General features: G+C 45.1%; 1 pseudogene; it reads right to left on the bottom strand.

Annotated features, from left to right (window-relative positions):
• Window positions 1-552: 552 nt before the first annotated feature.
• On the bottom strand, window positions 553-7342 carry LOC136469986 (agamous-like MADS-box protein AGL80; annotated as a pseudogene).
• Window positions 7343-13751: the final 6409 nt, after the last annotated feature.

Below are 13751 nucleotides of genomic sequence, written 5' to 3'. Positions count from 1 at the left end.
GCTACAAAATAACTTATTCTGTAACCACTTTGAGTTACGATAATTACTATGTTAATTTACGAGATTACAGTAACTCCTTACTAAGTGGTTTACTATAACGTTATGGTAAATATCCCCATATGTTATAGTAACCCAACTATCGTAAATATATATTGACATTATCGTAAATTAGTATATAAAATTATCGTAAATGGAGGTGGCTACAGAATAACTTATTTTGTAGCTGGCTACTGAATATACTCTCTCTCTCTCTCTATATATATATATATATTATTAAACAAACAAACTTGCAATACACTGGAATGATTTGTGATGGAACATCATAACAGAGCGGCCATGAAAACCATGTCACATGACAAAGTACAATACTTCGTAACCTTATAGGCAAAGTTTAATTATATATAAAGATCATATATATGTGGCCAAACAAGAACGAGCCGGGACCCGCCGGACGAGACAGCCAGCCCAGATAGGAGTAGGACGACACACTACGATTTTGGCATGCGTTAATCCATAGGATCAGAGTACATGCATGCGATACGAAGCCTCCTTTTACATGGAATGGAAATACTGACCAGGATCAGACCACGCAAATCCGACAGCCATGTTGCCAAACTGCGGCATCATCATGTTCATGTCGCCACCGGCGGTGCTGCCGGCGCCGGCACCAAAGCCACCGTGGACCAGCGCGCCAACATCCCCTCCGGCCACCAGCCAGCTCGCCAGCGGGTGCGGTACCTGCATCATCATGTCCCTGTGCCCGGTCGTCCCGGCGCTGTAAGCAGGCATCAGTGGCATGGACGACGGCGCCTCGGGCTGTAGCGCCGCCGCCACCGTCGCCGGTGTTAGTTGATCTCCACCAATAGACCCAACGGCCTATTGGGCCCTTGGATCTGCGTCCTGATCGGGGGCGCCCAACCCTAATGTGGTTGGTGGGCCCTTGTCGCACAGCACTATAAATAGAGGAGTAGGGAACTGGGCTCGACTAACGAAGTTGACCAGAGCCGCCGCAATCCCACCACAGAGAAACCTAATCCGATCTAAAGGAGTGCTGCCAGCGACGGGATGCCCCACCGCACCGCCATCGCCCTTGCAGCGTCACCACCGTACCACTACGGACTCTACCGAGCCGAGCTGCCTCTACACTAGCGTCCAAGCCGCTGCGGCGCCATGGACAGAGCGGTGACCTAGACTAAGGTACACCAACTGTTTTCCTCATCTAGTCGAAGCTCTATCCCGATCTATGGTCTAGAGGTCCACTGTGATTCTTACAATGGTATCAGAGCAAATGACGATATCGGGTAGAGCATAGAAAAGAAAGAACATGGGTTAAATCCGTTTCGGATTGAAACTCTAACCCTAACCGGGTAAAAGAAACTGAAAAGAGACCGGGGGTGGCGAACGTCACTGACTGCCAGTCACCACCGCCACCGCGCAAGTGGGGAAAGATGCCGCACCGACGTCTTCGCCGGCGCGCGGCAAGAAAACAAGAGAAGAACATCCATTCGGATCAGAGAAGAGATAGGGCTCTCGGCACTTCAAGCTGAACCCTAACCCACGAACAGACGTGAGGAAGAAGAACAGTGGTTCCTCAACGCTAACCCTAACTGGGTGAAGAGGAAGGGCCCTCGGCACACCAGGCCGAACCCTAAACCCGTAAAAGTCTTCAACACGGAAGAGAAATAGTAATACCATAAACGCCAGAAAGAATCCCCATCTCGATCTTGAATCAAAATCGAGAGAAAAACCAAATCGGGTTCAACCGAACCCTAACCCTAACTTGAATAAAGAAGGGGTAGAGAGCGATTCGGATGAACTCCGAGAAGAAAAGAAATCAAAGGAAAAGCGAAACCCTACCCCATTCGGATGAACTCCGAAAAGAAAAGAAATCAAAAGAAGAGAAAACTAAATCGGTCGAATCGAATCGGAAAAGAAACCCTAACCCTAGAGCTAAACCCTAATCCCCAACACTGGTTCGGATAAGAGAAAAGCAGATCCAGATCGGAGAAGGGGAAAGGGGGAACGAACCTACCTCGCCATGCGTCGGGATGACCCTTCGCCGGCGCGGGAGAAGAAGACCGAGCCGGGGGAGATGTTTCGCCGGGCTCGGCCAAGGGGGGCGCCGTGGCCAGGCCGCTCGACGGCGGTGTGCTCACCCGTTGGCGAGCACGCGTGCCGGCGAGGGGGCCGGCGACGGCACCATGGCTACCTTGCTCAATCGCTGTTGGTTGCGCTGAGGAAGAAAGAACGAGGCGAAGAGAGAGAAGAGGGAGGGGCGAATGAGATAGGGTTTTAGGAGAGTGGCGCCGTCGCAGTTTTTGTTCGACCGAATAGCATGCGCAGCCGTCGATCTCCATCGGACGGCTCAGATCGAGCGAGCCAGCGATCGGCCCAGGAGGGCGCGCGCGGCCGCGCAGCTTTGGCGGCCCAGGCCCAGGTTGCGGCCTAAGAGCCCCAGCGTGCACGTCAAGGGAGATGGGCTAGGCCGTTTTGCCGGCTGGGCTTAATACACAGTAAGAAATGATTCAGTTTTTGTTTTTTCTTTTTCCTGCAAATATTTATTTCCTAGAAAATAAATAAATGGCTTAAAAATAGAAAAGAGATTTGTCCTGTGGGCAAAATTCATTAAATTGAATTATTTTTCCGCTGCTAAAGAAATTGTTATTCTCCAGTTAATTTGTACCAACGTGATATTTAATTGGAGAAAAAGAAAGTTTTTCCGCTGCTAAAGAAATATTTATTCTCCAGTTATTTTGAACCAACGTGATATTTAATTGGAGAAAAAGAGATTTTGACTTGATTATGATGTTGTTATTTTCTGACCAACCTTGTTAATAACAATATCGTAATTTTAAAGATTTTATGCATTAATTATATTTTAGCCCAACGGTAATGTAGAATTAGTGTGTAAGAACAGTTGTGAATTTCAATGGTTTTATATATTAATTCTATTTCTACCCAACGGTAATATAGAATTAGTGTATACGAACAGTTGTATGTTTTGATTTTGACCAACGTTGGAATCAAGGCATGCAAATGGTGTTATTTTTATGTTAAGAAAATATTCGACCTAGTTTTCATCTTGTCTAAGGTAGACTGGGTAGTCACCTCGCCGTGTTCCACAGAGCCTGTGGCACCGGTGAGAGAGACAAACGAGGATAATGCCGTTTGGGCAACTAAAGAGAGAGATTTTGAAATCCTGAAAGATATCCTATGTCCTTGTGCATAGGAAGTGGGTCACTATCAATAAGAAATATTTGGATGTGATAAAGAACACGATTGAGTCTGCAATTATGGGCTTAATCCCAGAGTATGACACGGTTACCGAGTACCACAAGGGAATAAAGAGTCAGTTCACTGGCTCTTCGAAGACATATGCTACCCAGCTGATAAAGCAGTTGGTGACAGAAGGTTAATCTAGAAATTGTGGTATAAGAGAGCTCATGATGAGTCATCGAAATTATGGCCCTATCATTTAGGCCATATTTCGAGGGAGAGAATAAAAGACTAGTTAAGAATAATATTCTTCCTCCATTAGAGCTCTCATATTTAGAACAATGTAGAGAATGCATAAAAGAAAAGTGTGTAAAGAAAATTAAGAAAGATGCCAAATGAAGCGCAGGAATTTTACAGATTATTCACACAGATATATGTGGTCAGTTTCCTGTAAAGAATGTGGATGGTAATGATTCATTCATAACATTCACAGATGATTACTCCCGTTATGGCTAAATTTATCTAATCAAAGAAAGAAAAGAATCATTGGATAAATTTATGATGTTTAAGGCAAAAGTTGAAAGCCAACACAATTTAAAGATTAAGATAGTCAGGTCTGACCGTGGGGGAGTACTACGGTCGGCATACCCCATATGGCCAAGTTCCTAGACCTTTTGTAAGGTTCTTACAGAAGAATGGCATAGTAGCCCAGTATTCTATACCGGACGAACCTCAGCAGAATGGAGTAGCTGAAAGAAGCAATCGTACTCTGATGAATATGGTGCGCAGTATGATAAGTTACTTCACCTTACAGTTAAGCCTATGGATGGAGGTGTTAAAAATCGTCATTCATATCAATAAAGTACCAAGTAAGTCGGTGCCCAAAACACCGTATGAGTTGTGGACAGAAAGAGTATTCTCACTAAACCACTTACGTGTGTGGGGTAGCTCTACTGAGGCTAAAGTATTTAACCCATACATTGGGAAGCTAGATCCCAAAACAGTAAGTTGCCATTTTATTGGCTACCTAGAAAAGTCAAAAGGTTTTCGTTTCTACTATCAAGAGAGACATACAAAGTTTGTGGAAATAAGACACGCTGTCTTCCTAGAGGATGAATTAATGAGGGGGAGCATGGTAGCTTAAGAAATTGACCTTGAAGAGAAACGGGTGTATGCGTCCACTCCAATGATTCTTGAGCCAATTTTCTAACTACTTGCTATCGCTGTACCGACAGTGCAAGATATTATGGTGTCAGCACCTGTTGTTATTCCACCTGTGACAACAATGAATGACCATGAGGAACCTGTTCTTTAGGATCTTATAGAACCTATTGCCACACATGAGGGGGAGCAACAACGGCCTCAAACAGAAGATGTGCCAAATGTGAAGGCCCCTAGAAGGTCTCAGAAAGTTAGAAAATCAGCTATTACTGCTGATTATGAAGTGTGCAACACTAAGGAATTTTAAATAGAGGATGACCCCACCTCATTTGAAGAAGCCATAAGAAGTGATCATTCATCAAAGTGGCTTGGGGCCATAGAAGATGAAATAAAATCAATGAATGTCAATAAAGTTTGGGACTTGGAAATAATTCCTAAAGGAGCCAAAGTAGTAGGCTGTAAATGGGTCTATAAAACAAAACTTGACTCTCAAGGAAACATAGAGAGATATAAAGCGAGACTTATGGCAAAAGACTTTACGCAAAGAGAAGGGATTGATTACAATAAGACCTTTTCTCCAGTCTCATGTATGGATTCCTTCGGAATCATAATGACATTAGTGTCACATTACGATTTAGAATTACATCAGATGGATGTAGAGACGGCATTTCTCAATGGGGACTTGGAGAAAAATATTTATATGGCACAACCGAAAGGTTTTGTCATGGAAGGAAAATAACGAATGGGGTGCCGTCTAAAGAAATCCATTTATGGATTAAAACAAGCTTTAAGATAGTGGTACTTGAAGTTTGATTAGACAATAAGGAATTTTAAGTTTAAATAGAATGCAGGGGAAAATTGTGCCTATACAAAATTTAAGAATGGGAAGTTTATCTTCCTTGTCCTATATGTGGATGATATCTTACTTGCTAGTAGTGATGTCAGTCTACTACTGGAGACAAAGAAGTTTTTGTCCTCAAAATTTAATATGAAAGATTTTGGTGAAGCTTCGTTCGTTCTAGGGATCGAGATTCACCGAGATAGAAGTAAATGGGTATTAGGACTGTCACAAAAAACATACATAAAAAAGATCTTAAAGAAATTCTGTATGCACAAATATAGTCCCTCACCTGCTCCTATAGTCAAGGGCGATAGATATGAGGATTTTAAATGCCCCAGAAACCAATATGAGATCGATCAAATGAATGTGGTTTCACATGCTTCAGCTATCGAAAGCTTGTAATATGCTCAAGTATGTACGAGCCTTGACTTGGCATTTGTACCGGGTTATTTGGCAGATTCCAGAGCAATTCTGGAATAGAACACTGAAAATTGGTAAAGAAAGTCTTGCATTATTTGTAAGGAACGAAAGGCCTCATGATAACGTATAGAAGATCTGATTCACTCCATATAGTGGGATACTCATATTCTGATTATGCAGGAGATGATAGAAAATACACGTCGGGATATGTATTCACTCTCGCAAAGGGGAGCTATTTCATGGAAAAGCTCAAAGCAAACCATCATTACATCGTCCACAATGTATGACAGTTTGTAGCGTATTAGTGAACTGGCTAAAGAAGTTCATACCCGGTTTGAAGGTGGTTGACGACATCTATAGACCACTTAAGTTATACTGCAATAATAATCCGGTAGTACAGTATGCTCACAACATAAGTCAAGTGGTGCTGCCAAACATATTGACATAGAGTATTATGTTGTGAAATATAAAGTCCAGGATCAAGTCATAAGTCTTGAGCATATAAGTACAAAAAAAGATACTCGCGGATCCGCTTCAAAAGGCTTACCACCCAACGTGTTCAGAGAACATGTAGCTAGCATGGGTTTAAGGGAAAGCCTAAAATTCCTGAAAAAAAGACACAAAGATAAGTATCTATTTCAGAACAGAGTAGTGCGTTGTAGCTATTAAATCCACCGGCAATGGACCGTGACGATGAGACATGCTCTATGCGCTAATCTGTAATGGAATGAATAAAAGTAAATGATATGAAATTAAAAGATAGTAATGAGATCAATGGGGAGAATGTTAGTTGATCTCCACCAATAGACCCAACGGTGTATTGGGCCCTTGGATCTGCGTCCTGATCGGGGGCGCTCAACCCTAATGTGGTTGGTGGGCCCCTGTCGCACAACACTATAAATAGAGGAGTGGGGAACTGGGCTCGACTAACGAAGTTGACCGAAGCCGCCGCAATCCCACCACAGAGAAACCTAATCCGATCTAAAGGAGTGCTACCAGCGGCGGGATGCCCCACCGCACCGCCATCGCCCTTGCAGCGTCACCGCTGTACCACTACGGACTCCACCGAGCCGAGCTGCCTCTACACTGGCGTCCAAACCGCTGCGGTGCCATGGACAGAGCGGTGACCTAGACTAAGGTACACCAACTGATTTCCCCATCTAATCAAAGCTCTACCCCGATCTATGGTCTAGAGGTTCACTGTGATTCTTACAGCCGGGACTTCCTGTCCCATCCGCTGGAGTCGCTCGATGGCGTCCTTGACGCCCCTGAGTCGGGTCTCCACCATGCAGCCGAGGCTGGCGATCTCCTCGACGGAGAGGCCCGGGCGGCGGCCGACGATGGCGTCGTGCAGGAGCAGCGTGGCATCGCGCTCCCGGTTGTCGCGCTGCGCCTTGTGCAGCTGCTCCCTGAGCTTGTCCGTGCCCTGCTTGAGGAAGCCCGCCATGTCCAGCATCTTCTTGCACTGGTCCAGCTCCGGCACGGCCTTGAAGCGCGCGAGGACGTGCTCCGCCGTGGGGACGTCGGGCCACACCTCCGCCTGCGACTCGCCCTCGCCGTACACCACCACGCAGGTGTCGACGTCGCACACAGCGTGGCCAGCTCGCTCGCCTGCTTCATCAGGCCCTTGCGCCGCTTCTTGAAGGTCGCGCGCCCGGTGGAGTCGTTGGCGATGCGGTGCAGGGTCACCTTCTTGCGAGCCATGGCATGGATCGGGCTCGGGCGCCTGCAGATCAGATCAAAGGGGAAATGGTTAGGCGGCGGCTTGGTGCAATGGAAGGGAAGGAGATGGTGGTGGTTTTATAGCACCGGACTACGTGTGGAATGAGAAGGATACAAGTTGGAGCCGTTTCCGTGATACGGAAACAAATTATGTGTGAGGATTTGCAAGATAGCAGGAATCAGTGCGTGTTCATGCTTGTGTAAGCAAGATCCAAATCCAAATTATTAAGAGCTCGATCCTAGGGAGAGTTTGTCCTGCGTGGCATGGCGGGCGGATCGTAGCTCCCTCCGTAGGCTCTGACGCCACACCACCGCCGCCCCGGTGACGGTGAGACAATGAGACGGTGGGAATCGGGATGTTAAATTAATAAACATAAACAAAATAAAAACAACAAAATTTATAGTTAACCCATATCTACGTCCATTTCAATCGAGGCCGGCGCACGGCATTTAGGATGTTTTGGTTCCCGAGTAACACGAGTGTCTCATTTTTTTCAAAAAAATAAAATTCATCAACGGTGCTTAAAGTTGTCTTAGGTGTCACCGAGGTCCTAAAATGTATTTTTTGGTCCCTCGAGAATTCATCAACAGTCCTTAAAGTTGTCTTGAGGTGTCGTCGAGGTCCTAAAATGTATTTTTTGGTCCCTGGAGTTTATGACTTTCATCTATGTCCAAGCGGGCGTTTACCTAACCTGCTATCCCATGTGACATGGATCTGATAGATGGAGCCTACATGTTATTGGCAAGGCTCCACCTTAATATGTTGCTAAAAATTTATATTTAAAAAAAAATCTTAACGACCTTAAATGATAAAACTCAACTAAGAATTTGTAGATCTAATCGAGAGCTAAATTTATATACATAGTGTCTTTATCGGACACCATACAATAAGGATATGATTTTTATAAGGTGACAAGCCTTGTTACGCGATTAATATGTTGTTGAAGCTCCATATTATTTTTTTACCATTTTAATGATCTCAAATAAAAAAAACTTAAAACTAGAAAGTTGTAGATCTCATTCAGAGCTATAATTTTCATAAAAAAATTATCTTTATCCAAGGTCGTATGATTTTTCTAAGTCAAAGCCTTATCAATGACATGCAGGTCCCATCGATCAGATCCGTGCCAAGTAGATAGCGGATTGGATAAATACCAATTTGGATCTTAATGAAACCCGTTACAATTTTAGGGACAAAATAATATATTTTGCAAATTTGGCTATCTTGTTGACATCTTAAGATAACTAGGACCGTGAATAAAGTTTATTTTATTTTTTTGTTTGCTTTCGACGACCACAGCCTCAAACGGTGTTGACACCGGCTCAGAGCTGATGGTTGGCCAGCCGCCACCGCATGCCTCCACAGAGCGTGCTGTGTAAATTACTAAATTTGGACGTAAGTACGTAGGACTCCTGCGGATTATTTGAGAGAAAAGACTACGTGCAACGAACATATATTTTTTAAATAGTATTGCTAGCGCCGGAATGTTCGTTCCGGACACTAGCTGTCGGACGGTGCCCGCAGCGAGGGAACAAGTGCCCACCAATGTTCGGTCTTGCGTGCGAGCGTCCCAGCAGCAGACCAGCGCCGCCTTTGGACGTCGCCCGCGCCGTTCGACTGCGCGTGAGGACCGCTCGTGACCTCTCCTGCTTCCCACGCGTATCCTATGTGCAACATCTCGATCTACTTTTGAAACATCCAAGCACGACACTCAACATACAAAAGAAACAGATGAAACCTGCGTCTGAAACACTCACAAAACACACCTCAAAAACACTTAAAAACCATTGCAAAAACATACGCCAACATCTAGATAAAAACACTTACAACATGTATGTGAAACATATGCAGCATCCAGATAAAACACATTTGCAACATATGTCTGAAAAAAAACAGATGAAATATTGGGAACAAACGTTGGCAACATATGTGTGCAACCATTAAAACATATGCAACATCCCGATCTACTTTTGCAATATCCATATGAAACACTTGCAACATACCTCTGAATCTACTGAAACATTTGAACTATACGCTTGCAACGTGCGTTTCTCACCCTTCTTCCATGAGACGCAGAGCAGAGCGGGGAACAGCCGGTTCCGGCCACCGATGGCCGAGGATGGTGGCGCGGCTTGGGCCTGGCTAGCGAAGGAGGCGCCGCTGCAGTCACCGAGCACGCGCATGGAGCTTGGAGGCGGAGGGCGAGACGCTGACGACCGAGTTCGGCAGCAGCTGCAGTCGGTGGGGCGGCTCACAGCGTACTCCTCTCTTTGGGGGACAAAGGCACCGCGGAGCATGGCGGCGGCAGCGTGCCAGAGTGGGCCACGGGGCGAGAGAGAGGCACCGCGGGGGATGGCGGCGGCGGAGTGGTGGAATGGGGCGGGCGAACGGCCGCACAGAGCGCTGAAGCCGCGACTGCTCGTGGCGTGAGATGGAGGCGCTCACGAGCAGATAAGGTTGGGTGAGCGGATATACAAGTGGAGAGTTGGGCCGTTGGGCTGGTGTCATGGCCCATCAACCTGAGCGTCCGGGCACCCGTACGTTTGCTTCCTAGCATTTCCGTTTTTTAAAAGAGTAAAATCCGACTCAACTCCTGAGCTAGTCACTGAATTTGAAAGAACCCACTAAATATAATACCCGATAACATAACCCTCTAACTTTTAAAATCATATAAAGTACTCTCATGACCATTTCAAAGTTTTTTCTTGGCTAGTTTTACAGACGTAGCAGTGGGGCCCACCTATCATTTGGTATCTCTGTCATTTATAATTGATTAGAGTTTATGTAATATGTTTTGTACTAAACTTTATGGGGAACACAAATGCTAATACTATTCATTATAAATTTGATTAAACTTAAACTAGTTTGATAGCACACATACCATAGTTGCATTCTATTCTATTACGGATGGAGGGAGTAGTTGACCACTTTTTTATCTGAGATAGTTTAGAACCCCCCAAATATGAATTCTGCTACAGCGTGAGCGTGCAGGATATGTGTGATCCAAATGCGCATTCCATATTTGGAAGCGCATTAAGTAGGCTGTCGTTTATGGAAAACGAGCGCGGGCGGGCGCTTTTGGGGGGAAACGGCGTGCGCTCGTAGCCGAACTCCCACCGCTCGCCAGCTTTGGGCCACTCCAGGCAAGCAATTTGCTTCTTCCGCACGCAAGACAAACACATACCAGATCGGATCTACCAATCTCACAGAAGTCACACAGAAGGAATTCAAGTCCACTAGTTCTGGACTTGGATCAGATGCACGCAAGAATCAAGCAAAACGAATCAACACCATTAGGTAATTTTACATCAGATTATTTGATTCTGGGACTTTTTTCACTTCTTATCTCCTCCCCAGTTCATCTTTACATCATGTTGCTATGTGAAAATGGAATTACCAAATGTTTCTGAACGTAGTTCTAACACCTTACTAGTGTCACCTGATTACTGTTGCATTTAGTAGCAACGAAATTATAGATTGTTCCTGTATCTAATTTTTGCCCTAGATCTGCAAGTGCCTACATATTGTTGTTGTATGTGGTTCTTGCCTTGGATCTACTCGTGCGTACACAATGCCATCAAGCCTGTAACAAAGGCCATGAATTGATTTTAAACAACTAAAGTGTACTGAGAATCTGAATGTGTTGTTGTATCTTATTTTTGCCTTTGATCTGCTAGTGCCTACACAATGTCATCAAACCTGTAACACAAAGGCCATGAATTGATATTAGACGATTAAAGTGTATTGAGGATCTAAATATGCTGTCATTTGCCTATGGAAGTACTAGTAGTTTTGTTAGCAGTTGCCTAATAATTTGCAATAAATGATTTAAATTTAACCTATAATTGCTTATTTGAAAAGTGCATAAAAAGGGGATGGTTCTAAATGAGTTTCCAGCAGAGGCATATTATGGGGAGACATGAAATCCTATGTTCTAGACGCAAGTGACTACTGATTTGTCTAGTAACTATGAGGCAGTTTATGACAGTAGAATCTCATATTTGCCTACAATTTCAGAGCTACGATGCTCTCTGGAAGAAACACACATAGAGGCAAACCCGAATATAAATGAAGTCGAACCTGTGGCAGCTATTGGTGTTACAGAAGTTGAAGTTGCTGAAACTATTGGTGTTACAGAGGTTGAAGTTGATGATGTAGACTTACAATTCCTAGCAGAAATTTCTTCACCTGATGAGCCATATGTTGGAAAGATGTTTGAGACAATGGAAGAGGGGCGCTACAATGATTATGCTAGAAGGAAGAGCTTCTCTATATTACAAAATTAGTTGATAAGGTCTTGTTTGTGTGCAACAAGGAAGGAAAAGGTAAATAGAGCAAGGGTGTTGATGAAGAAATCATTGAAGTTGATGACTGTGAGCATGGTACCTCTGAAAGCAATGGTTCTGATGTGGATGAACCAAAAGGGAAATAGGCAAAGTGCATAGGCATCAAGAGGAAAAGAAAGGAGATAACGTACACTAACTGCAGAGCAAGGATCCTGATCAAGTTCAATGGGAACAAGTGGTTTATTAAGCAATTTGTTGATGACCACAACCATAACTTAGTGGACAAACCATCACTTTCTAAGTTTCTAAGGTCACATGTCGGAATACCAAAAGATGAAGTGCAGGTCCTAAGACTTTTGCATGACTACAACTTGGAAACAAGCCGAATAATGCAGCTGATGTCTGAGCTATATGGATTTGCACATTTCGTTCCTTATCATGAGAAGCTGTGAGCAATTTAAGGGCAGGCATAAGGGCACATGTAACAAAGTGACATGTATGAAACCCTGACTTACTTCTATGAGCTGAAAAAAGAAGACAATGATTTCTTCTTCACAATAAAGCTAGATGGTGATGATAAGGTTGAGAATATTTTCTAGGTAAATGGTGCAGCATGAGAAGCATACAAGACATATAATGATTGCATTTCTTTCGACAATACATACCTGACTAATATGTAGAGTCATAGCAATTAATAAGCATGCACAATCAATTCAAGTGGGATGTGCTTTCATGAGGAATGAAACTGCAAATAGCTATGTTTGGCTTTTCCAAGCATTTCTAGAAGCAATGAATGGGTTAGGGCCTGTCATTTTGATCATAGATTAGGACCTGGCAACGGCAGGAACAATAAGAGTTGTTTTGTATCTACCAGGCATTGATGCTGCCATTGGCACATCATTTCAAAGGTTGAGTCAAGGCTTGGTGTTTACTTTTCATCAAGAAAAAGCTTGGAGGAGGACTATGACAAAATTGTGAACCACAACCTGAGTCCAGAAGAGTTTGAGAGTAGGTGGGAACCAATGATCAACAAGTATGGAGCTGCTAAAATGAAATCCTTTCCAACCTGTATCAGATCAGGCATCTCTGGGTTCCTGGCCTGCCTACTTCATGGACCAATGACGCTCTCAAACACATTTTTTGTGATGTGCATGACGTCGATGGAATGGCACATATAGCCAAATCTGCCCAGTAAGGCAGTATTTAAAGAAGATTGACATCTTCTTGAACGACACGTCATCAATCAAAGTTGTATCTCTCCTATTGATTTTTCCATCCTTTGTCTTTTTACCATAGGCGACTTTGATGTTTTCGATAGTCCAGACTGGCGGGGTCAGATCCTCCGTACGCTTTGCACTGCATCAGATCGGATCGTCGGTAGCCAGAAAAATTAAGAAACTACAGCAAAGTAACTCCAAGACAAGGGTACTTACGGTTTGGTCTGTCGGTTCAACTTCTTGAACCGGCGGTGCCCGCCCAAGCCCCCAGGCGCAGCCGTCGGGTTGACTCCCGTGTTCTGGGGGGGAGGTCTTGCCTCCTCCACAGTCGACCTCTGTTCTGCCTGCCGCTCCGGGGCCCTCTCTGCCTGTCGCTCCGGGTTTAGCTCTGCCTGTTGCTCGGGGACTCCCGTCGCTTGCCCTGCAGGGACTCCCATCGTCTGCTGTGCGGGGGTTTCCCTCGCCCACTGCTCAGGGACTTCCCTCATTTGCTGCTCGGGGACCTCTTCGCCTCCCCTTGATTGATCCTCCGTGCGCGTGCTGCGCGGAGGCTCCTTCATGCTCGGTGGAGAAGCCATCGAAACTTCGTCGTCATCAGACCAATCGAACACCGCGGTCCTTCGCATTCGAGTGGTCTGATCATCGCCAAGCGAGATGCTGCCTGGTTTGAGGGGAGCAGCAGCCGCCGTCTTCCTCTTCATCTGGGCCGGCTCATCTGCCGCTGTCCTCTTCCCCCGGGCTTTCTCCGACACCAGGGGAGGACTCCTCGTCCGACCAGCGTCTATACCTCTGGACTCCGAAGAAGCACCGACAGAACTTTCTTCAGGTTGAGCCGGTGGTCGTGCATCCACCGCTAGCGGCTAATCGCCCCTTGGCACACCGGAAAA

The sequence above is a fragment of the Miscanthus floridulus genome, chromosome 8 (assembly GCF_019320115.1).
Source record: "Miscanthus floridulus cultivar M001 chromosome 8, ASM1932011v1, whole genome shotgun sequence".
Taxonomy (NCBI): domain Eukaryota; kingdom Viridiplantae; phylum Streptophyta; class Magnoliopsida; order Poales; family Poaceae; genus Miscanthus; species Miscanthus floridulus.
The sequence above is the reverse complement of the archived record's forward strand: the minus strand, read 5'-3'. Positions and strand labels throughout refer to the sequence as shown.